This window comes from Coenobita brevimanus, chromosome 57, assembly GCF_032717465.1.
Source record: "Coenobita brevimanus isolate Jiangsu-jjx chromosome 57, ASM3271746v2, whole genome shotgun sequence".
Taxonomy (NCBI): Eukaryota; Metazoa; Arthropoda; class Malacostraca; order Decapoda; family Coenobitidae; genus Coenobita; species Coenobita brevimanus.
In genome coordinates, this window is record NC_137010.1 from 43,787,638 (window position 1) to 43,811,473 (window position 23,836).

A 23,836-nucleotide genomic window follows, 5' to 3' on the forward strand; every position below is an offset into this window, starting at 1 on the left:
TTAGAGCTTTTAGGCTATTTATAAGCGAAATCATGGCTAATCTTTAGAATAATTGCTTACCATTCTACAAGATTTACATTGCCGTGCATTGGTCCGCTGTAGCTTTGAAAGTTTCTGGGATAACAGTTAAGGTGCCCAATTAAGGGCTATTTGTGTTTTTCAGCAATATGGTGGCTAATTTTGAGAATAGTCACATATATAACACTTTAAACATTTTCATAGGTTTCCTGCGATGGAAATAGATCACCGGTAACTTCAAAAGTTTACAAAATAATGTATTTTTGGTGTTTTGTGTGGTATTGGCATCCAAACTCTATTGTATAATTGTGTTTTAGTGTGCAAACAAAGCCAGCGAGCAATAACAGTTAAATGGAAACAGTAGAGAAAATAGAGTGAAATAAATAAATAAATCGTGTGTGTGTGTGTGTGTGTGTGTGTGTGTGTGTGTGTGTGTGTAGTACAATAATTTAATCTAGTCCTATTCATTACATAAGAAGCACTAGTACAGTTAACGAAGAAGAGTTTATAATTTAAAAGGGGGTTCTGTGACGTTTACCTCCCGTGTGTGTGTGTGTGTGTGTGTGTGTGTGTGTGTGTGTGTGTAATTCACTGGGTTGGCCAGGATCACTTGACGGTCGTCGTGATTTTCAGCATTTTACCCTCCCAAAAGAGAACTGTGACCTTGCACACACGCACACGTTCATCCCATTGCTCGAGGGAAACAGTAACCACCCGCTTTGTCAGTGAATCTTTGTGTCCTGAGCAGGCACGAACCCCCGTCTACCAAATGGCAGGAAAGAGCGTTAAATGCGTGAGAGAGAGAGAGAGAGAGAGAGAGAGAGAGAGAGAGAGAGAGAGAGAGAGAGAGAGAGAGAGAGAGAGAGAGAGAGAGACTAGTACTTTATCAGATCAAATTTAAATACAATTATTTTGGACATGAAATAGCCTCCAATATGAGATGTAAGATTTTTTAGAAATACCGGATAAATGACGATTCTCATTTTCCCTTCGTATGGTAAGTGATGCTGTCAGTGTGGGAACGTTTTCATATATAATTCTTGCCGCCTTTAGATAGCTTTATCAAGAATATAATGGAAAAAGACGTTTTAGAGGTGAAGGAGTTGTCATAATAGATGCTTTCATATTACAGCACATTGCTTTTGACTTCCATGGAGTTTTGTTAGTGGCTTTGGAGATTTGGTTAAATATCTCCAACAGTTATTTATTCTGAGACGGCCTATTGCCGCTCATCCCTCCTGCCGAAGGAGACTGCCTATTGCCGCTCTGAAGGCGCTGCCCCTGAGACGGCCTATTGCTGCTCATCCCTCCTGCTGAAGGAGACGGCCTATTGCTGCTCTGAAGGTGCTGCCCCTGAGACGGCCTATTGCCGCTCATCCCTCCTGCCAAAGGAGACAGCCTATTGCCGCTCTGAAGGTGCTGCCCCTGAGATGGCCAATTGCCACTCTTCCCTCCTGCTGAAGGAGACGGCCTACTGCCGCTCTGGAGGTGCTGCCCCCGAGACGGCCGATTGCCGTTCCTCCCTCCTGCCGAAAGAGACGGCCTACTTCCGCTCTGAAGGTGCTGCCCCTGAGACAGCCGATTGCCGCTCTTCCCTCCTGCCGAAGGAGACTGCCAATTGCCACTCCAAAGGCACTGCCCCTGAGACGGCCTACTGCCGCTCCCCCCTCCTGCAGAAGAGAGAGGTCTACTGCCGCTCCCCCCTCCTGCAGAAGAGAGAGGTCTACTGCCGCTCCCCCCTCCTGCAGAAGAGAATGGCTTACTGTCGCTCGAGAGGTGACCAGAGGCACGCTGACTCCCCCACGCAGCCACGGCCTATTGCCGGGCCCCACGGCCAAAAGGAGGTGTTGTCATCGCCCCTGCGTGAGACAGGCGCCCGGCTCCCCAGCACCAGAGAGACCCCGTGAGGCCTAACAGCTTCCCCTGGCCTCTGGTCTCTCTGCCTGGCCTTGGAGAAGACTCACCTGAGGGCCCTAGTGCAGGACGGTGCCGCAGCCCCTACCTGACGGTGCCCCTTGATTCTGGGGACCGCAGCCCTCAGTCTCTCCAAACTCTCCCCAGGACCCCCAGGCGCGACCTCTCCACGCCCAAGAGATGGCGAAAGACCTCCACCCCCGGCCGAAACCCGAGCCAGAGACTTCTGGACCTGTTTGGCCCCAGTCATGGGGGCCACACCCCTAAACCCAGCCCGGAGACTACGGGCTCCTGCGCCACGTGCAGCCCTGGACGCGAGAGGACGCCCCTGCGAGCCGTCCTGTGCCCTCTCGGCACGCCCTCCCTTGGCGGTGCCCCTAGTCCGGCAGAATAGACGCCGGCGTGTCTCCCCACCGCCCCCCAACACACGAGTGAATTATGTTAAGTGTGGTATTGCCCCAGAACTAGTGAAGTGAAATTAAGTTAAGTGTGGCGTTGCCCTAGAGAACAGGTTACAGTGATACAGTGACTAAATGTATGTGAAATATCGGGGTGAGTGAAATCATGGGCGAATGAGTAAGAACGAGTACAGTGAGTGAGTTCTGAGGAATCCGACTCACAAGTGACGCCCTTACAGAAAACCAGTAAGGCTCTTCCCCTGAGGAATCCTCTGTAATGAAAATATACCTATGTCTCTGGTTACTAGAAAACAATAGAGAAGTGAGAATAATATCCTCCCCTTTATATTACCGTAAACACACTGAATATCCAGTGGCCCTCTACTCCCTCGCTTCCTGAAGAATCTCCTCCCCACAGCTAACGTAATGTAAACAAGAGATAGAATCAAATGTCAAACTCCTTTGCTATCAGGTGATACTAAGAGTGAATTAACCCTCTTCAGGTAATGTGGGGTCTGTGGGACCCCACGCTATTTTTCTTAGTGTTTTTCATATATTACTATAAGGTCTTGGGATCTGGTTTTCCCTCTACCTTCCTGACTAGTAGACTAGTTTAGGGAGGTGATGGGGTCAGTTCGGGATCTTACTCTGTTTTCGCGATAAAGGGCCTTTGAGGTCCAGTGGACCCCACTTTACCTAACCTGTGATTATTTTCCCATATATATCTTCCATACAATTTTTTTTTTTTTTTTACGACGTGCTTCTCTTACTGCTTACAGAAACATTGGCCATTACTGTACAGCATGCAATGATAGAACACTGGTGGAACATATCAGTGTTGGTATGGCTGCCACTAATTTCAGATGGTATAAAATTTGTCAATGTTTTTTCATTTAATTTTCCATAAAATATTTCGTCACTTATATTTCCATACATTTTGCACTAAATTGAAGGAAAAGGCCTACAGAAGCTGTGTAAAAGCGACTGTTTCAATAAAGTTGTTGTAAATTGGGAAGGCGGTGGCTGAATCGGTAGAGAGGCGGCCTGCAGGTCTGATGGACCCAGGTTCGAATCCCGGCTGGGACAGGGAACAGTTTAAGGATTTGAATTTCATAAAAGCAGACTTTCCTGATCTACCAGATGACCCGCCGACATGTCATAAAAATACCCCCGCTAATACCAATACACCAGTCCTGTATGAGACAGCTCTAGCATGTATTCAGTATGGACGGTGGGTGTTAGCGCCGAAGTGGTGACATGTAGAGAGGTATATGGTATGTAGGAGGACTACTGGGCCTTGAGAGCAGGCAGTGAAGCCTATGCCCAGAGTCGGACACATAAAAAAAAAAAAAAAAGTATTTTTGACGATTTTTTAAAGATTGGGGTCTGACAGACCCCACATTACCTAAGTAAGGATAAAATTATAGGTTTACCTGAGAAGGGTTAATAATACTTACCCTTTCCCAATATTATCATACCTCTGTTCTGGCCCGTCACGAGTCCTTCCCCTCCCCCCCGTGTGAACTCCCTCTTCCCGCGCTCCCACGCTCGCCCGTGTTCCCACGCGCGCCCGTGTTCCCTGTACACCTGTTCACTAGACTTTCTGTATTGGCAACAGTATTAGTTAAGCCAGTATCCTGCGAGATACTAATATCCTAGTTAAGGTTTTATTTCTGTGTCATATATTGTGTTGTAATATCTGCTGCTTTTGTTCTGTGTCTGACTGTGGTAATACACGTGTAAAAGGTTATTGCCTGAAGGTTTTGTGTCCTGCCTCTCTTTCATTGCACTAAGCTCCGGTCTCGAAAGAGGACCCCGCTACACGTTAGGTGTTTTAGGACCGAGGAGTCGGGCCTTTTTCACCTAGCATTACATTTTTCATAAAAAGCGGAGGTTGTAGCCCCCCCCAAAAAAAAAAAAAAAAAATCGAAAATCTGCCGGGATTAGGGGAGGTCATTGGTGAAAAATCTACCTGGACATGGTGGGTTAATCCATGCATGTGTGTGTGTGTGTGTGTGTGTGTGTGTGTGTGTGTGTGTGTGTGTGTGTGTGTGGTTATCCAAAAGAGGAATGGGTCATATTGCCTCATGTTCATTCTTCTCTTCATGGCCACTTTATATCCTGCTCATCCCACTGATTTCCCCATTTTCTTCCCTGACCCACCGTTCCTTCTGTTTTTCTTCAGTTTCCCTAGCTTTTCGTCATTTTTTCCTGGTGCCTGTTATTTTTCCCTTAATTTCCCTCACATTCACCATTGCTTCTTAATAACTTCCTTTACTTCATTGACATTCACCATTTCTCCCCTATGTGTTATTTCCTTAGTGTCACTAGTTTCTCCCATAATATCCTCATTTCTTCCTCTAAATTCCCTAATCGTCTTTACTTCCCCTCTGATTTCTCTGGCACTTATAACCTCTCTTTTTATATCCCCAGCAGAGACAATTTTTCCTTTCGCTTTCCTTCACCGTGTCCTCATTTTCTCCCTAATTTCCGTATTTGGCTTCCTACTTTCCTCATCATGCACCAGTTCTCCCGAAAGTTTACTAAGCTTACCATCTCCCTGCAGGTCAAGTCACACAGGAGCAATGCGAAACAAAAGGCTGTGTGTGGATACCTACGGAGGGAAAAGGGCCATCTTGTTTCTTCCCTCCTCCCTTTCTACACGGATACTCCATTCTCTCTCCCCTCACCCCTGAGAGAGCTTCCTCCTCCCCCGGCCTGTCTTCCCTCACCCTCAAGCTGAAGGAGACGTCTGCCAAGGTGGTGGAGGGGATGAAGGAGACGCTGGTGGTGGATATGATGGAGTATGGAGACGAGTTCTTCAGGATTAAGGTAAGGTTGGAGGGATAGCTGTAGGGGATGGAGTGGATATAGGACTGAGGAGGATGAATGGGCAGATAAATAGTCTAATTTAGCGCTGGATGGATTGACAGATAGATAAAGTTGATCCAGGGCTTAGGTTGGATGGACAAAATGGGTGTTCCGTTGAATGTGAATGGGTGAATAGATTAACACATGCGAGGATGGGTGTGTTGCTGGATGGATGAAAGGACCGGTAAAGCGGAGGCACAACTGTGGTCGTAGTGATCTATGAATGGTTGGGTGGATGGATTGATGGATGGGTGAATTAACTGAGTGGAGGGCTAGACATATGGATGGATGTGAAGTTAAGTAGACAGATGGATGGACAGAAGGATGGATGGATGGGTGAATTTAAGGTTGATGGTGGAGAGCAAGCATAGATTGCTAGGGAATGGATGGATGAATAGATGGACGAAATGGATGTGGAGTTGAGGGTACACTTCAGTGAATGGATGAATGGATGAGTGAATGTGCGGTATGTGATGAATTGTAAATATGGACGGAGGGATTTAGGGATGGGCGTCAATGAATGAAGGGAAAAACTATGGAAGTGTTAAAATATACTTCTCGTGATGGGTGGTGGGATTTTTAGTAGGGATGGATGCAAAGAGGATGGAGTTTTCATGACGGATGGAGAGTTAGTGCTGTTGGAGGGAGAGAGTATGGCTGAAAGAAAGGAAACCTTTTCAAGATAAAGGTGGAGAAAATGGATAGAAGGAAACTGTAGATGGAAGAAGAAATGAGTAATTCAGGACAATCTGATGAATTTATAAGTGACGGTACACTGTAGGCGTTGATGGATGGATGGATAGATTAGTGGTAGGAGGGAATGAAAAAGACAGGAAAAGGGGTTGAAATGAGGGGGGAGCGAAAGAAATATAGGATCATAAAGAATGGAGTGTAAACAATAAGGGCAGAACAAAAAGAAAGGTGAAATAACGCGGAGTTTTCAAATGAAGAATAAAAAAAAGAAAAAGAAAAGAATATAAAAGGAATCAATATTTTTTCTTGAAATGAGGAAGCGAGCTATAAAATCATAATTTGTTGAAGAACAGAAAAAATGGTTGGCCATTGGAGGGAATAAAAACAAGGGTGACAAATGATAAAATGATGGAGAGAAACAGGGTGAAACAAAATTTATTATAAATGAAAGAAACCGATCGTGGGGGATACAGTTGAGAGTAATTACTTAACTTTTGAAAACTGGATCCATAAGAGGTGAATATAATTAAGATAGGAAACAAAGCTAGTGCAATATCACATCTGTATGCGATGCTTACCGTTTTAAGAGTAACATTCCAGGAGCATTTGAACATCAGTCATCAGTTAGGTACATTTTATATTCAGGTCACTCTAGATTCTTTTATTTTTGCCGTTGTGTATCACGAGTTACTTTCCTCTTTGCTCGTGGCTCATCTTCTAAAAAAGTTACTTGATGACTAATGTACAATGAGTAGTTAAAAGGAAATTTGCTAGTATCTTGCATACATAAATAATTTGTTATAATAGTCTATTTACTGGAGGTGGAAGGGATTATTATTATTAAATGCGCACTCGCTGTCAATGGTCTGAATGGTCTGTTTTCACACCTGTTTTTTTCAAAGCAATGAAAAAAGATCCCAGCCTGCTTTAATAACTGTCACCGTTTCGAGAAAGTGGATGAATTACAAATTTTAGTGGTGTATCAGTTTCGAAGCAGTGAAAAAGAACTACTTTTTACAAAAGCACTGTCGGGGTCAACAGTTCCTCAACCTAATGAATCAGGGGACGCCTTTGTCCTATTCTTGCTGTCACCTGCGATTTTATTCAGATTAGGATACTCACTTTGAACTAGAGTTTTTAGATATCTCCTTAATAAATCCCATTACTTACGAGGCCCTTCTTGAGCTGGGTAAAATCAGCTGTTAGTAAAAACATTAAACTAAAAGGGACGACACGTGGAATCAGTTGGTTAACACTGTCCCAAAACTGTGTTAAAATATTGTGAGATAATACCAAAGTATTCATTGGTAATTAGGTAGGTTGCTGTCTTGCTTCAGTAGTTTAGAGCCCTAGACATGTAAAGGACCTGTTGTCCGTTACTGTACATAAATCACTGTACAAGGGAAGGGGAGATTCGAGGCTTTGTGCACCTGGCATTCGGAACTCACAAAGCAAAACTCAGATTTGATAAACCTTTACAGATTAATTGAGCAATATATCACTCAGTTTTGATGCAGTTCTGAAGGGATGTAAAACAACTAATTGACCTGGACTGTACACAGGTGAGGGTTCCAGGGTAGGAGCGGTTCGAAGCTTCCGTACCACTGAACTTGGCGTCACCCACAAAGCCTACCAGTCCAGCCTACAATGTCACCTTCGAGGATGATGAAGGCAACTTTGCAATCGTCGTTCGGCGAATGGTTACAAACAAAGTGATGTAAGTTGTTTACATTACGATGACTTCTTTTTTTATTCGTTCTTGCTACTTTTAGACGATTTTATTCATCTTAGGAAATACAGACTAAACTAAAAGGGTGAAATGTAGTCATAACTACTCCTTCACTACTCGAACGCATTCCGTAAGTTGAATTACATCTAAGGTAGCAGAGTGGTTCAGATGAAATATATGTCATCTGATTCGACACGCCTAATTATTGGGGGACGCAAGAGGAACTCCTTAAGGGGTCCTTTGGATTTTCTCTGGAAATTTGGGATGGTCAATGGGATGGCCAGGCATGATTCAGGGATGTCTAGTACTTTATCACCCCTCAGACTCCTCTGGCTAAGCCTCTGTCGACCGGTTAAACACAGGTGATGACTGATTTCTCTCTCTCTCTCTCTCTCTCTCTCTCTCTCTCTCTCTCTCTCTCTCTCTCTCTCTCTCTCTCCTTTATGTTAGATTCACGCCATGTTTCTAGTTTTCAGAAAAGTATTTTTTTTTTTTTTCAAAACTGGATTACCTGCACTTTGAGATTAATCAAATTATTTCACCTCCAGACTAAGCATTGTTACATAGCCTATGATTTCATCATCCTTTGTGTAATTTTAACGCACAGTTGCTGCATGTTTGATCACGAGCGTGTTCTGCCTCAGTCCCCCCCTTCTACCGTTATAGTAGAGTAAGTCGTTCTCTCTGTTATTCAGAGCGGGATTTTCAGCTCTCTGTCCCCATGGCTTCATTTGCGCGTCCTTCTTACAAGTTGTATCAGGCTCTGCTGGCCCCTGTATAATGAGCTCAGTCTCTGCATCATTGCCACTTAGATCTGCTCCTCATTTTGTTCACATCTCTGTCCTCCCCTGTACAGATATTATTATTGTGAGTGCTCAAGAAATCTCCAAACATCTAGCAGCTGTGTGTAATTTGAGTATAACTGTTGTATTTTTTTCTTGTGCTGTGTAGCATATGATTAGTTCTTGGGCCTAGTGAGGTTTTTGATTAATGTTGGGTTGTGTCAGTCATTTTTGATAATAGTTTGTATCTGTAATAATTTATCTGGCATTCACTGAGTATTATCTGGTATCTCATTTTATCAGGGCTGACTTAGATAAATTTACTCTTGCTAATTTCGTGTTAATAGAGGCTATTGCAGTTAACCATATATTTAACCTGTTTATTTGCCATTACATTATCCTTATGAGTCCTGAATGTTTTGTTGTTAGTTTGAGCATTAAACTTTAACTTGTAATTTTACCTAACTCTTTGTTTTGAACCTGGAACTTTACGGGACAGTAGTGATTTTTAGTTTTCTCACTTAAAGTGTACATTATCTTTCTCTGTTCCGTAACATAAATTTGGCGACCTCTCATCAGGATATTCAGGATATTATCATAAGGATATTGCTTGATATTTTGTGACTTACTTATTAATTATGTCTACTATTACTACACTTGATGAAGCCAAAGATTTTTTGTCAAATGTGCAAACAGTGTGTGATATAGAAAACAGAACAAAGAATGAACTTAAGCTTGTTGCTCAACAATTGGGAATTGCTGTTCGCTCTCATCATTCTAAAGATCAAATTGTTGACATGATTAATGAAAGCTTGTTTAATGTAACTCCTCCAAATGAGCAAACGCAGATTGAATTAGCTAAGTTACAGCTAGCCCTGCAGGAGTCTCGTGCTAAGGAGGCGGAGGCTCGTATTCAGGAGGCACAGATACACGCACAAGTTGCACTTGCCAGGATTCAGGCAGACCATGAGTATCGCATGAAACAAGGTGGAACTGGATCATCTAGCTCTGATGATTTTGATGTGGCTAAAAATGTTAAACTTGTCCCTCCTTTTAATGAATCTGATTTAACAAAGTATTTTCAGTTGTTTGAGAGGGTAGCTACAGGTTTTAATTGGCCTAAAAAGTATTGGCCAGTACTCCTTCAAACTGTTCTCACCGGTAAAGCTCAAGTAACTTATGCATCTTTGCCTCAGGATCAATCTGATAATTATGATGTAGTTAAGAGCTTGATTCTTAAGGCCTATGAGCTTGTTCCTGAAGCCTATAGAGTAAAATTTAGGACAACTTACAAGCAAGATAAGCAATCCCATGTTGAGTATGCAAAAATCAAAGAAGATCTGTTAGAGCAGTGGTTAAATTCTAAGAATGTGGATTCTGATTTTGGTAAATTTAAGCAGATGATTTTGCTGGAGGACTTCAAGAGGTGTATTTATAAAGATGTAAGCCTATATCTTGATGAGAAAAGAATAGATAATTTGTCTGATGCTGCAGTTTTAGCTGATGAGTATGTTCTCACTCACAAGAGATATTCTAGAGAGAAAGGGAAAGCTGAGAGTAAGTACGTTGCCTCTACTCAGAGTACAGGTAACAGGAAAGAGAATAAGGATGGTGTTTCTCAGGAAGTAAATACCAGCTTCACCTCTAGATTTCAGAAAAGTAAATGTACTTATTGTAGTAAGCTTGGTCATACTACGGAGAGATGTTTCAGGAGAAGCGTGATGTGAACAAAAAGGAGTCTTTAAATATTCAGTCAATTGGTCTAGTGTCCACCCTTGAGAGTTCCCATAATTCTTTAACTGAGTTAACTGAACCTGCTTTGAGGGGTAACTTAAATTCTCATGATGGAGCTCCTCTTTTGAGCAGTAACGTGGGTGACACTCTCAAGAGTTCATGTGCTAATTTCCTGTCTGATGGTTTTGTCAGTCCTCTGGACAGTAATGACAGGAAATCAGTTAAAATATATCGTGATACAGGTGCTTGCCAATCCCTTATGCTGACCAGTGTTCTAGGCCCTAATATTAATTCCTCTGATGAAACTGTAATCTTACAAGGTGTAGGGAATAATTACTTCTCTGTCCCTCTGTGCAGAGTGAATTTAGAGTCTGGTTTTGTTAATGGTTCCGTTATGGTTGGGTTGGTTGAGACACTCCCAATGTCAGGTGTAACTTTCTTACTTGGAAATGATATTGGTGGAAGTCAAGTGTGTCCAGCTCCTCAGTTGTCTAGTGAGCCAGTGGCTGCGGCCCAGGATTGTGATGTCCCTGATGTGTTCCCTGCATGTGCTGTCACTAGGGCTAAGTCTAAAGTTACTGGTGATTTAGAGGATAATGATGATGATGATGTTATCCTAGCTGACACTTTTCTTGCTAATTTGGACCACTCACCAGATGAGGCAGTACCCCGTACTGTTGATAATTTGTCTCGTCAAGAGTTGGTTGAGTTGCAGGTTGCTGACCCTGAGTTGAAAGGTCTAGCTAACTCTGCTTACAGTGAAGAAGAGTCAGCCGGTGCTTCTACTTGTTATTATGTAAAGTCAGGAGTACTTATGAGGAAGTGGAGAACCCCAACAGCATCAGCCGACTGTGAATGGGAGGTTGTACATCAAGTTGTCATCCCTCGTGTTTGTAGGCAGGATATCATTCGAGTGGCTCATGATTCCGGTCTGGCAGGACACCTTGGAGTGAGGAAGACTGTGGCACGCATTTTGAAACACTTCTACTGGCCAGGTATCTTCAGGGATGTTTCCTGGTATTGTAAGTCTTGTCACACCTGTCAAGTTGTGGGGAAGTGTAATCAGACCGAAAAGGTTGCACCTCTAGTTCCCATTCCTCCTTTTGAGGCGCCTTTCACCCGTGTGTTGGTGGATATTGTGGGCCCTCTTCCTAAGACTTCTTCAGGATTTTCTTATGTGTTGACCATGATTGATATGGCTACTCGTTATCCTGAAGCCATTCCACTTAGAATTATCTCAGCAAAGAACGTGGTTAAGGAAATGCTAGGGTTCTTCACAAAGTTTGGTCTGCCCAAGGAGGTACAGTCAGACCGGGGAAGTAATTTCATGTCAAATGTTTTCAAGCAGCCTCTGAAAGAGTTGGGCATCACCCAGATCACGTCTTCAGCTTACCATCCCCAGACCCAAGGAGCGTTGGAGAGATATCATCAAATACTCAAATCGATGCTCAAGAAATACTGTTTGGAACATCAGAAGGACTGGGATAAAGGTCTTCCATTCGTTGTGTTTGCCGCAAGAGAATCTCCAAATGAATCACTGGGCTTCTCACCTTTTGAACTACTGTTTGGCCATGAAGTAAGAGGACCCCTTAAGTTACTCAAGGAATGCTGGCTGTCGGAGGAAGATGACGTCAACCTGCTGGAGTATGTGATGAAGTTCAAAGAACGGCTGTCCACTGCTTTACAGCTGGTGAGAGAGAATTTAGGAGCTGCTCAGGAGAAAATGAAGACTTGGTATGATAAGAAGTCCAGGTTACGCCACTTTCAGCCAGGAGATCAGGTTTTGATTCTGCTACCAGTTCATGGGCAACCTCTTCAAGCCAAGTTTAGTGGTCCTTATTTCGTGGAGAAGAAACTCAGTGATGTCAACTATGTCATCGCCACACCAGATCGTAGAAAGAGCAAGCAACTATGTCACATCAACATGCTAAAGTTATATCAGAGGCGGGACAAAAATAATCCAGTCTGCACTGTAGCTGTTCCACCCGAGTCTGCAAGTGAAGCTCTCCCATGCAGTATGAGCCTGAGTGATAGTTTGGGGAAGAATCCTGATATCATGAATGATCTCCAGACTAAGCTTTCTCATCTACCTCCCAAGGAAAGGCAGGAGTTTTCGGCATTACTGCAGGAGTACCCGCAAGTGTTCCATGCTACTCCAGGAAGAACCACTGTGTTGATGCATGATGTCGATGTTGGAGACGCAAAGCCAATTAAATTGCCTCCTTACTGTGTGAACCCAGTGAAAGTTCCTCTCATCCAGAATGAGCTTGGCTACCTGTTGTACCACAAGATGATTGAGCCCTGTCAGAGCGAGTGGAGTTCTCCTGTCACTCTAGTCCCTAAGCCAGGTGGGTCACAGAGGTTTTGCATCGACTACAGACGTGTTAATCAGATAACTAAAACAGACACTTACCCTCTCCCTCGTGTGGAAGATTGCATAGACAAGATCGGAAAGGCTAGGTACATAAGTAAGTTTGATTTGTTAAAGGGATACTGGCAAGTACCTATGACTGAACGTGCTAGGGAGATCTCATGTTTTGTAACACTAGGAAAGGCATTTGCATGTTCTGTAATGCCATATGGTATGAAGAATGCACCAGCCACATTTCAGAAGCTCATGAATGTTGTAACAGAGGGTTTGGCAGGGTGTGTTGTTTATATTGATGATGTATTAATCTTCAGTGACAACTGGAAAGATCACCTATGCCATGTCAGTAAATTTCTTGAGCGTTTGGTTCAGGCTAATCTTGTAGCTAATTTATCAAAGTGTGAGTTTGGTCAAGCTAAAGTTCAGTACCTTGGGTATGTAATTGGTGATGGACATGTTGCACCACCAGGAGCTAAGGTTCAGGTTATAAGTGATCTTCCCAGACCTAAAAGTAGGAAGGAGCTACAAAGATTTTTGGGAATGGTAGGTTATTACAGGAGATTTGTTCTTAACTTTTCTATTCTTGTATCACCACTTACAGACCTACTGAAAAAGGGAGTTAAATTTGTCTGGACCGATAACTGTGAATCCTCTTTCAACAAACTTAAAGCTATTCTATTAAGTCAGCCAGTGCTCGCTACTCCAAATTTTGCTAAGCCTTTTAAGATGGCTGTTGATGCAAGTGATACAGGAGCTGGGGCTGTTTTGCTGCAAGAGGATGATCAGGGTATTGAACATCCTGTATCTTATTACAGTAAGAAGTTCACTCCACCTCAAAAGAACTACTCAACTATTGAGAAAGAGCTTTTGGCCTTGATTTTGGGTTTACAGCATTTTTCATTTTATTTGTGTTCTGGTTTTGACCCCATAGTCATTTATACCGATCATAACCCACTGAAATTCCTTAGTAAGTTTAAAGATAAAAATCAGAGATTGACAAGATGGAGTCTACTTCTTCAGGAGTATTCATTAGACATACAACATGTCAAGGGGAAAGAAAATGTTATTGCAGATTGCTTAACTAGACTTTAGACAGATTGTTTTAGAGTAATAAGAAATTTCCATTGTAAATTTCTTTTTCTTTGTGGGGAGGTGTTACATAGCCTATGATTTCATCATCCTTTGTGTAATTTTAACGCACAGTTGCTGCATGTTTGATCACGAGCGTGTTCTGCCTCAGTCCCCCCATTCTACCGTTATAGTAGAGTAAGTCGTTCTCTCTGTTATTCAGAGCGGGATTTTCAGCTCTCTGTCCCCATGGCTTCATTTGCGCGTCCTTCTTACAAGTTGTATCAGGCTCTGCTGGCCCCTGTATAATGAGCTCAGTCTCTGCATCATTGCCACTTAGATCTGCTCCTCATTTTGTTCACATCTCTGTCCTCCCCTGTACAGATATTATTATTGTGAGTGCTCAAGAAATCTCCAAACATCTAGCAGCTGTGTGTAATTTGAGTATAACTGTTGTATTTTTTTCTTGTGCTGTGTAGTATATGATTAGTTCTTGGGCCTAGTGAGGTTTTTGATTAATGTTGGGTTGTGTCAGTCATTTTTGATAATAGTTTGTATCTGTAATAATTTATCTGGCATTCACTGAGTATTATCTGGTATCTCATTTTATCAGGGCTGACTTAGATAAATTTACTCTTGTTAATTTCGTGTTAATAGAGGCTATTGCAGTTAACCATATATTTAACCTGTTTATTTGCCATTACATTATCCTTATGAGTCCTGAATGTTTTGTTGTTAGTTTGAGCATTAAACTTTAACTTGTAATTTTACCTAACTCTTTGTTTTGAACCTGGAACTTTACGGGACAGTAGTGATTTTTAGTTTTCTCACTTAAAGTGTACATTATCTTTCTCTGTTCCGTAACAGCATGCGTAGTAATAGTCACTCACGCAGACAATAAATAAATTCATTTCATCCGTTCCAACGGCCATACCACGTTGAGTACACTGCTTCCCGTCCGATCAGCGAAGTAAGCAACGTTGGGTCTGGTTAGTACTTGGATGGGTGACCGCCTGGGAACACCAGATGCTGTTGGCATCCTTACGTGTCAAGTGGGGTTGGTGGAGGATTAGTGCCCCTCCCTGTAAAACAATTAACTCTAAGCCCTTGGCCACCCCGTTTGGGATACATGGCGTCTGGCAATGATATTCATTTCATCCGTGTTAATCCCTCAATCGTCTCAGAGCATTGACATATCACTTATTCTTGCCACCTTGAGACGAGTTAACCCACCTTTTGAAAGAACTTTTACAATAAAGGTTATGAAGTCGAGAACTGCCATTCTAGTTTGAAAAGTCACTTCTAATTAAAGTGAAATAGTTTGAAAATAGCAAGAATACAATGCTAAGCGATCGTCGTAATAAATGACATTGCATCATACATGACTGTCAGTTTCTTATATACACTATTTCACATCCTTGTTCTACACTCATTCAGGAGAATGCACTTTTTCATATACCGGTAAGTAAAAACTTCATTTCACTATAATCCACTTTTAATTTTGGTCTTGAAACCTTTCAACCTGTGACGTCCTTCTAACTTAATTCTTAACACCGCTAGACTGCTTCATTTAGCCTATGAGAAATTTCTGTAGCTGGAGGAATTAGATGCAACATTCACTCATTTTCTTCGCCACTGAGGAGTTCTCAATGGAAGAATGAAATCGTCCTTCAGTAACAAAAATATACTACGACAGGCGTCATCATGGTTAAAATATTAATCTAATCCAGGGCCGTCAGTTACTATTACCTCCTTCAGTGAAGTTGGAGGTTATCTTTTCACTCCTGTTTGTTTGTTTGTTTGTCCACAAGATATCTTAAAAAGGTATTGACGGATTTCAATGAAACCTTGTGGATGTGTGAGTAACGAACGGCCCAAGGAAGACTCGATTAAATTTTGATGGTGATCTGAGTTCGAGTCTCGGTGCAGGACTATTTTTTTAGTTGTTTCTCCACGAGATTTGTAAATAAGTTGTTCATGGACTTCTGTGAAGTTTTGTGAATATGTGGGTCATGAACCAGGGAAAAGATGCTGAAGTTTGGTGGTGATCTGAGTTATCTGGTGTAGGTGTTGGCTAAGGTATGTGCTCTCCGATTGCGCTCAACTTATTTACTAATTGACTTATTCACGTCCAGATTCGACACCCGAATTGGTGGCTTCACTTATGCGAATCAGCTGCTACAGGTGAGCACTAGGCTACCTGGAGGCTACCTGTATGGGCTAGGAGAGGCCCACCACGCCTCCCTTGTGCACGACCTCCAGTACGTCACGTGGCCTATGTTCGCTCGGGACCAGGCGCCTGGTGAGGTCAGTGGATAGATAGGGCAGATAAATAGACAGACAGACAGACAGACAGACAAATAAATAAGTGGACAGATAGATGGATTGATAGACAGATAAATGGTTAGAAAGACAGAGAGGTAGATGGATAGATCAATAGACAGGCAGACTGACTGACTGACAGGTAGAAGGACAGTAACATGTTTAAATGAACTGATAGAAGGGCTGACGGAAGGATGGGAGTATGTGGGAAGTATTGATACTAGGTGGCTTGGTGGCTCATAACAAAGTTATTTGCTTGGACAGAAGTAATTATAGTAAAGAAGGAAGGAAGTACAGAAGGATAACTTAACTGACGGAAGAATGGATACATAGAACAATGAAGTGATCAAAAGACTGATGAATGGGGAAAACAAAGAAAAGGAGATATACTGTTGGGATGGAAGACCGAAAGGACTGGCGGATGGATGTAAAACGGATATGTGAACTTGCGGATAAAATGATGGGATGCGTAGATAAAAGCCTCATCCCACTGCCATCACCTTCCTCGCTCCGTATATCTTCCGTACCTTCCCTTACTTCCTCAGTTTCATTCCCTACTCCAACCCTGTCTGTACCTCTCACACCCCACTCAACTTTCACCTGTCCCTTCCCCACACCCACTCCACTTCCCTCACTACCTCTCACACCCCAATCCATTTCCCCCTATCCCTCCTCCACACCCATTCCACCTCCCTTTCTACATCTCATATCTCACTTCAGACTATCTCTCACACCCACTCCACTTCCCCCGTCCCTCTCTCTAAATTAATAATCTGTCTCCCAATATATCCCTCCAGCTCCTGCTACTACCTGTCTAACTCTCTATCCCTTCCAAGAATTCCCCATCTATCCGTTATTTCTGTCTGCTCCCCAGCCTGGCCAGAACCTATACGGCGTGCACCCCATGTATCAGGTGATGGAGGAGGGAGGCTACTCTCACGCTGTACTCTGGCTCAACAGCAACGCCATGGGTGAGACCAAGTACTCAGTTACTCGCTTATTATGTCAAGGTCACTTCATCTGTCTTGGCTTTTCTGTTTTACTCTAGCAGTCTCCATTACCAGCCTTGCTTCACTAGTTTTTACTCTTTCTTACACCATTGCAGTTCTCTACCAGTCTTGCTTCATCATACTCCTCCTAGCCCGCCCTACTCACCAATCCTGCCCTTTCTTACACAATCACTTTTTTCTATCAGTCTTACTCCACCAATCTTAGTCTTGCTAATCCAACTTTAGGGTGATATGTATTCATCGAGGGTACACTGAAAGCCTAACTTTGGTACGCAAACGCTCATAATTTATAAGATTTGCAATGGGTTTTGTACATATTTCGGAACTGCGAAGTAAAATTTTGCATATTCCTTATAAATTTCACACACCTTTCAAAAGATCTGATTGGGTAACTTACAAGATATCATGGCTGTAACGTCACATCCCGCCTTACATAATGAGACTTGAATAACCAGTGAGAACCGTTTAATTGGTCTGTCAGATACACCAGTGACCCGTTCTTCTCACAGCTACAGTAAAACGAGGCTGATAGTCTCTCTGATGGAAATGATAATTGAGAAACGTCAATCCACCACATTTTTATTTATCAAGTTTATTAACGGTTCTTATATAGACCATTGTTGTTATTGTCAACCTAGATCGAAAAAACAGCGGTTTGCAAGGGTTTTACGATGAGTATATACGGATTTTGGCTTTGTGTAAGTTTTAGAACTTAATTCTTCTGAATTCTCTACATTCTGGCTTCGGCTTTGCAGTCATTGTGTGACTAAATATTTCTGCGCTGTTTACTTATTCCCAAATTCTACTGACTATCAAAAATTCTTCGACTATCTTGTTTCTACGATGGAACACATTCTATCCATTTCTCCTTTCTCTGAAATCTCCATTCTAGGAGATTTCAATGTTCACCACCACCTTTGGCTCTCCTCTTCTTTCACCAATCCACCTGGTCAACAAGCCTACACTTTTTCTATCCTTAATGACCTAGAGCAAATTGAACAGCTCCCTACCCATATCCCTGATCGCCTTGAAGAGAGCTCCAACATACTTGACCTCTTCCTCACAACTAATCCTTCTGCTTACACTGTTAATCTTTTCTCTCTGTTGGGCTCCTCCACAACCTTATCACCTTAACATGTCGTATCGCTCCTGTACGCCCTGTGGGCTCTCCAAAGAAACGTCGTCTGTGGCATTTTGAAGCTGCAGATTGGGAGGCCCTCAGGCAGTATTTCTTTAATTTTCCATGGAATGATTATTGCTTCTATGGCTGGGAGCCATCTGAGTGTGCCTTGTGCATAACGGAGGTTATTCTCTCGGGCATGGAAGCATACATTCATTTCTCATATCCGTTGACTAATGCAAGATAGCCTTGGTTCACGCATGTCCTAATGCTGTTCGCAACGAGGAGAGGGCCTATAAGAGGTACTGGAGCCAACCCACCCCTGAATCACATCCTTTATACGTTTCTGTCTGGAATTATGCTAAGTCTGTTCTTCACTCTCTTAAAAATAATTTCATCAGTACTAAATGCTCTCAACTCTCCAACTCGAATTCTTCACGGTCCTTCTGGCACCTTGCCAAAAACCTTTCTAACAACTTTACCTCATCATCCTTCCCTCTTCTTTTCTACTCTGATGGCTCTGTAGCTATTTCTTCTACTGATAAAGCAGATCTCTTCGCACAGACATTCTCCTCCAATTCCACCTTAGACGATTCCGGTGCTGTTCCTCCATCACTTCCCCTCCTCTGGCTTCCTCATGGCTGACATTAAAATTTCTTCAGCTGATGTATTTTCTGCCATCAAATGCCTCAATACTAACAAAGCATATGGGCCTGATGGAGTCCCTCCTGTTGTTCTCAAGAACTGTGCTTCTGTGCATACACCCTGCCTTGGCAAACTTTTTCGTCTTAGTCCACCACCTTGTACCTTTCCTTCTTGCTGGAAGTTTGCTCTCATTCATCTAGTCCAAAAGAAGGGTGACTATTCCCAACCCTCAAACTATTATCCAATTGCTTTAACATCCTGCATCTCAAAAGTTTTCGAGTCAATTCTTAATAGAAAAATTTTAAAGCATCATTCCTATCACAGCCTTCTTTCTGACCGTCAGTATGGGTTCCGTCAGGGACGCTCCACTGGCGATCTTCTCACCTACCTTTCAGACTCCTGGTCATCCTCCTTTCGGGACTTTGGTGAAAGCTTTGCCATTGCATTTGACATCTCAAAGACTTTCGATCGAGTCTGGCATAAATCTTTAATTTCGAAGCTGCCCTCTTACGGTTTCTATCCTTCTATCTGTGCCTTCATCTCTAGGTTCCTTTCTGGTCGTTCTATAACCGCTGTTGTAGACAGCCATCGTTCTTCTCCTAGACCTATCAACAGTGGCGTTCCTCAGGGCTCTGTCCTATCACCAACTCTCTTCCTTTTGTTCATCAATGATCATCTAAGCTGTACATCTAACCCTATCCACTCATATGCTGATGACTCCACCCTTCACCTTTCCATTCGGTTCCCGCAGCATCCATCTCAGGAGTTACTTCAACAAACAAGGGATGAGGCTATGGCACACCTAATGTCTGACTTGGCTCGAATTTCTGACTTTGGTAAAAATAATCTTGTTTTTTATGCATCAAAGACTCAGTTTTTACACCTATCAACCCGACAAAATCTTCCATAGGTGTACCCACTAATGTTTAATAATATTCAGCTTAATCCTGCATCATCCTTGAACATGCTTGGGGTTTCATTTACTCGGGACATATCTTGGAAAGATCATATTACATCTCTTGTAAAATCTGCTTCCAGGAGATTAGGTGTGCCAAGCCGACTCCGTTCCTTCTTCACCCCTGCATAATTGTTGACTCCATACACTGGTTTTATCCGCCCCTGTTTAGAGTACAACTCTCATGTGTGGGGAGGTTCCCCACATACAGCTCTTCTCAATAGGGTAGAATCAGAGGCTTTTCGTCTCATTAACTCTCCTCCTCTTACTGACTCCCTACAACCTCTGTCTCTTCGCCGCATTGTTGCATCTTTATCGCTTTCCTATCGTTACTTCAATGGTCACTGCTTCTCTGAACTGCCCACATGCATTCCTCCACCTCTTTGACGGGCGCTTAGCAACCGTTTAGCAGCAAACTCTCATCCCTTTTCTGTCCAACTCTCTAATGCAAGAGTTAACCGTTACTCCCAGTCCTTCATTTATGCAACAGGTCAACTCTGGAACTGTTTCTCTCTGTCTGTATTTCTGGCTTCCTATGATCTCCAGCCTTTCAAACGCAGTGTGTCCAGGCATCTCGAAATGAACGGATCTTGAATTTGGCTTTCTCTTGTGCTTTGTTTTTCTTTTGGGAGGAACAGTTATTGCGGGTTCGTGGCCTTTAGTTCCTTCTTCTTCGCAAAAAAAAAAAAAAAAAGGAAGGTACACAACTGTATACGGTTGGCATAAAAGGGTACGCGACACTTAAAGCATTAGGAACCACTGTTAGAACCCAATATCCTACAACTGCAGTGTGTCCAGCGGCATCCAGGCATAGGAAATGAAAACTAAAATGTTTGAAAAGCCAGAATCAAGAGACAAAAGACGTCCGCCGTGAATATAGAAACATGGGACTGGACACTGCTCGCAGAGTACTTTCGCTTGAAGAACCTCATCCCTTTTCTTTCATCTCAAACATTTCTCAGCAGTAATATGTTTAACATGGCTTAAACTGGTTCCAGTTCGTTCAAACAGCTAAAATTCGGGTAATCTCGGGCATTAAAGTCTATTGCTCCATCCAGTGTTATAATTTTAACGTGTTTGATATGGCTCAGCTCGCATGAGTTACCTCGACTAGGCTCGAATAGAATCGTCTTGGCCTCTGCCTATAAGTAAAGTGTCACTGTTGGCTCAGGTCTGTGCTAAAAAACAAAAGTACTGCTTAGCTAATCCCATGTTTAAGAGATATGGAAATTTTGACCAGTTTATGATGTCGAATCTGTCATACATAGCATCCTAACTCAATTGCCTATAATTTTACTCGGATAGGCTTGGACAAGAGAGAGGGAAAATTAAACACAAAAGTAGGGGGAGTATCAAAGCGGCCAAACAAGAACTGCCCTTCTGAACCCCTCCACCCCTTTCTCTGTCTGTCTGTCTGTCTGTCTGTCTGTCTGTCTCTGTCTCTGTCTGTCTGTCTGTCTGTCTGTCTGTCTGTCTCTGTCTCTGTCTGTCTGTCTGTCTGTCTGTCTCTGTCTCTGTCTGTCTGTCTGTCTGTCTGTCTGTCTGTCTCTGTCTGTCTGTCTGTCTGTCTGTCTCTCTCTCTGTCTCTGTCTCTCTCTCTCTCTCTCTCTCTCTCTCTCTCTCTCCCACATCTCTGGCTTTTCCTTCTCTCAGTGCCTCGAGGTCCGTGTTTATCAGGTATCTTGACCAGGTGCAGGGTAAACTTTGTCGCATTTAACTATAATCAGAAATTGTTAGGCCCTTTTTAGCATATTTTCACTGTAATATTAATTTTAGTTTAGTTGTTCGGTATGCTGTAGCTGAATGAAGACAAAAATATTAAAAAACAATCTACTGCACAGACGTAAGAAAATTCCTGAGTATTAAAATTAATTGGCTCCCCATTCCCTGACTCCACGAATGCCTCCTCTATTGCCCAATCCTGCTTCCCTCACACATTCTCTTTCACATTACTTCCTCTATCCCTCTTTCTCACTAACCCTCACCTCCTCTCAGTGATCTGATACTCCTTCACTCACTCCTTTAATCCCTCTGACTCCCCTCGCCACCCTCTCAACCATTTTTGCTTCCCTCTATCACTCCCTCTCACTCTCATTATTACCATCACGTCCTCATTGCCTTCCTTTTTCATTACTCCTTCCCACCTTCTCCCTCCCTCATTCTCTTATTGCTCACTTCCCCTTCGTTTAGTCTCTCTTTCCCACTCCTTTTGTCAATCTCTTACTCCCTCTAACTCTTTTTCCTCATTTCTTTCGCTCCCCATTTCATTTCCTCTATCACCCCCCCTACCACAATCTCTTTCTCTCTCACACTCTTTTTCGATCTCATTTTACCTCACTTTCGCTCTCGGCTTCCACAGTCTCTGTCACTCCCTTCCCTGATGATTTTTATCTCACTTCATCTGTCCCTGTAACTTCCACAGTTCTCTTTAATATTTTTTCCTTTAATTCCGTTCATCTTTTCCCTCGATGTTTCACTCCCTTAGTATCTCTTACCTACCCCTTCCCACAGTCTCTCTCACTACCTCACACTTCTCTCTCCCTAAGTCTGTGCCCACCCTTTTTCACTCCCATCCCTCTCACTTCCACTCACTTATTCCTTCTCCCTCCCGTTCCCTCCGCCCTTCTCCTTCCCACCCAGAGGCAGAGACCAATCTCCTTCCTGGCTTAATCATGAGACCCATTAGTGGAATCCTAGACCTTAGTCTCAGTCAGAGTCAGGAAGAAACACATTGGTGTCTTTTGCACTATGAAACGTTATGACCCTCGACCTTCAGTCGTACTGAGCAGTACCACTCCCCCTTTCCTCCCCCCCCCTCCCCCCAAGAAAAGGATATCATTTCCTACGACGAAGTCTAGTCTCTGTGATGGAAAAGATAATAACAGTGATTTGATCTAGTTTATATAATACTGAGAAATATTTCCTACATACTGATGAGCTCGGGGCCTGCCCTTCGTGCCTTCTTTGGCCAGGGACCTGGAGTTTGGGTACTAGACACCCCCTTCTGTCTGGGGTCGCTCTTTCTCTCTCACACTCCTCCCTCATTCTCTTTTGCCTCACTCCCATTCCACAATCTCTCACATCCTCCCTTTCATTCATTCCATCTCATTCCTCTCCTGGTTCTATCCAACTCCCCCAATCCCTCTCACTCTCTCCTCTCCTTTTCGCTGGTCATGCCCCTTTATTCTCCTCTATCTCCCTCACCACAGAGGCCGAGACCGACCCCTCTCCTGGCCTGACCATGCGAGCCATCGGTGGAATCATGGACCTGTATTTCTTCCTGGGTGACACCCCCTCCTCGGCCATCAAAGGTTATCTTGGGGCAGTGGGCTTTCCCATGTTGCCTCCTTACTGGGCCCTTGGATTCCAGTTGTGCAGGTGAGAAAGAGAGACCTTGTGTCATATATACGGCTATTCCTTTACGATGTAGGCACGAGATTAGCTAGAAGCACACCAGGCTTATCTCAGACACATCCCAATCACGTCCTAAACGCACCCAAGCCGCACCTCCATTACCCCCCACCCTCGGCACCCTTCCTCATGAAGCCTGGATCCCATCCTTCAGGAAGATTCACGGACTCAGTCAGTGAGTGTCGCAGTTAGGCGCACACACTGGGTTTGTCCTCCTGTCTGGGTGTGGCAAAAATACCTCATTGTACTGACGAAGTTAACAATATCGAGAGGTGGTGAAGTGATTAGAAAAGTGGACTATTCCCAAAAAGAGTACAAGTTTTATCCCAAAACTGTTATATGTATATATATATATATATATATATATATATATATATATATATATATATATATATATATATATATATATATATATATATATATATATTGTGTGTGTGTGTGTGTGTGTGTGTGTGTGTGTGTGTGTGTGTGTATAGGTCGGGGGAGCAGACTAACTGATCATTGCATAGTATTATGTTCGATAGAGGTGTAAAATTGATGGGTGAACAGAGGCAGGGAATGACAGGAGGATGCATTTCCTGCAAAAAGAATGGAAAGTCGTCATGAGAAAAAGAAACAGGCGGATAAAGAAAGAAATGGAGGAGCGACTGAGAAGATTGAACTGGAGTAGAATGAAGAAGGGGGCAGGCATGTGAGAGGTATTCACAGAAGAAATCTGTGCAGCATGTGAGACTGTGTGGTGTGAACAGAAAACGTAATGGGGTGAAAGGAACAGCATGGTGAAATAAAGATGTGAAA

At 43.1% G+C, this 23,836-nt stretch overlaps 1 non-coding gene and 1 pseudogene across 1 annotated transcript; both read left to right on the top strand.

Moving 5' to 3' along the window:
* The first annotated feature begins 1,772 nt into the window (after nucleotides 1-1,772).
* LOC145401976 (maltase-glucoamylase-like) overlaps nucleotides 1,773-23,836 on the top strand; it is a 223,993-nt pseudogene continuing 201,929 nt past the window's right edge.
* On the top strand, nucleotides 14,496-14,613 carry LOC145402385 (5S ribosomal RNA). The gene has a single exon (XR_013897742.1). It is a non-coding gene; the product is annotated as a 5S ribosomal RNA (ribosomal RNA).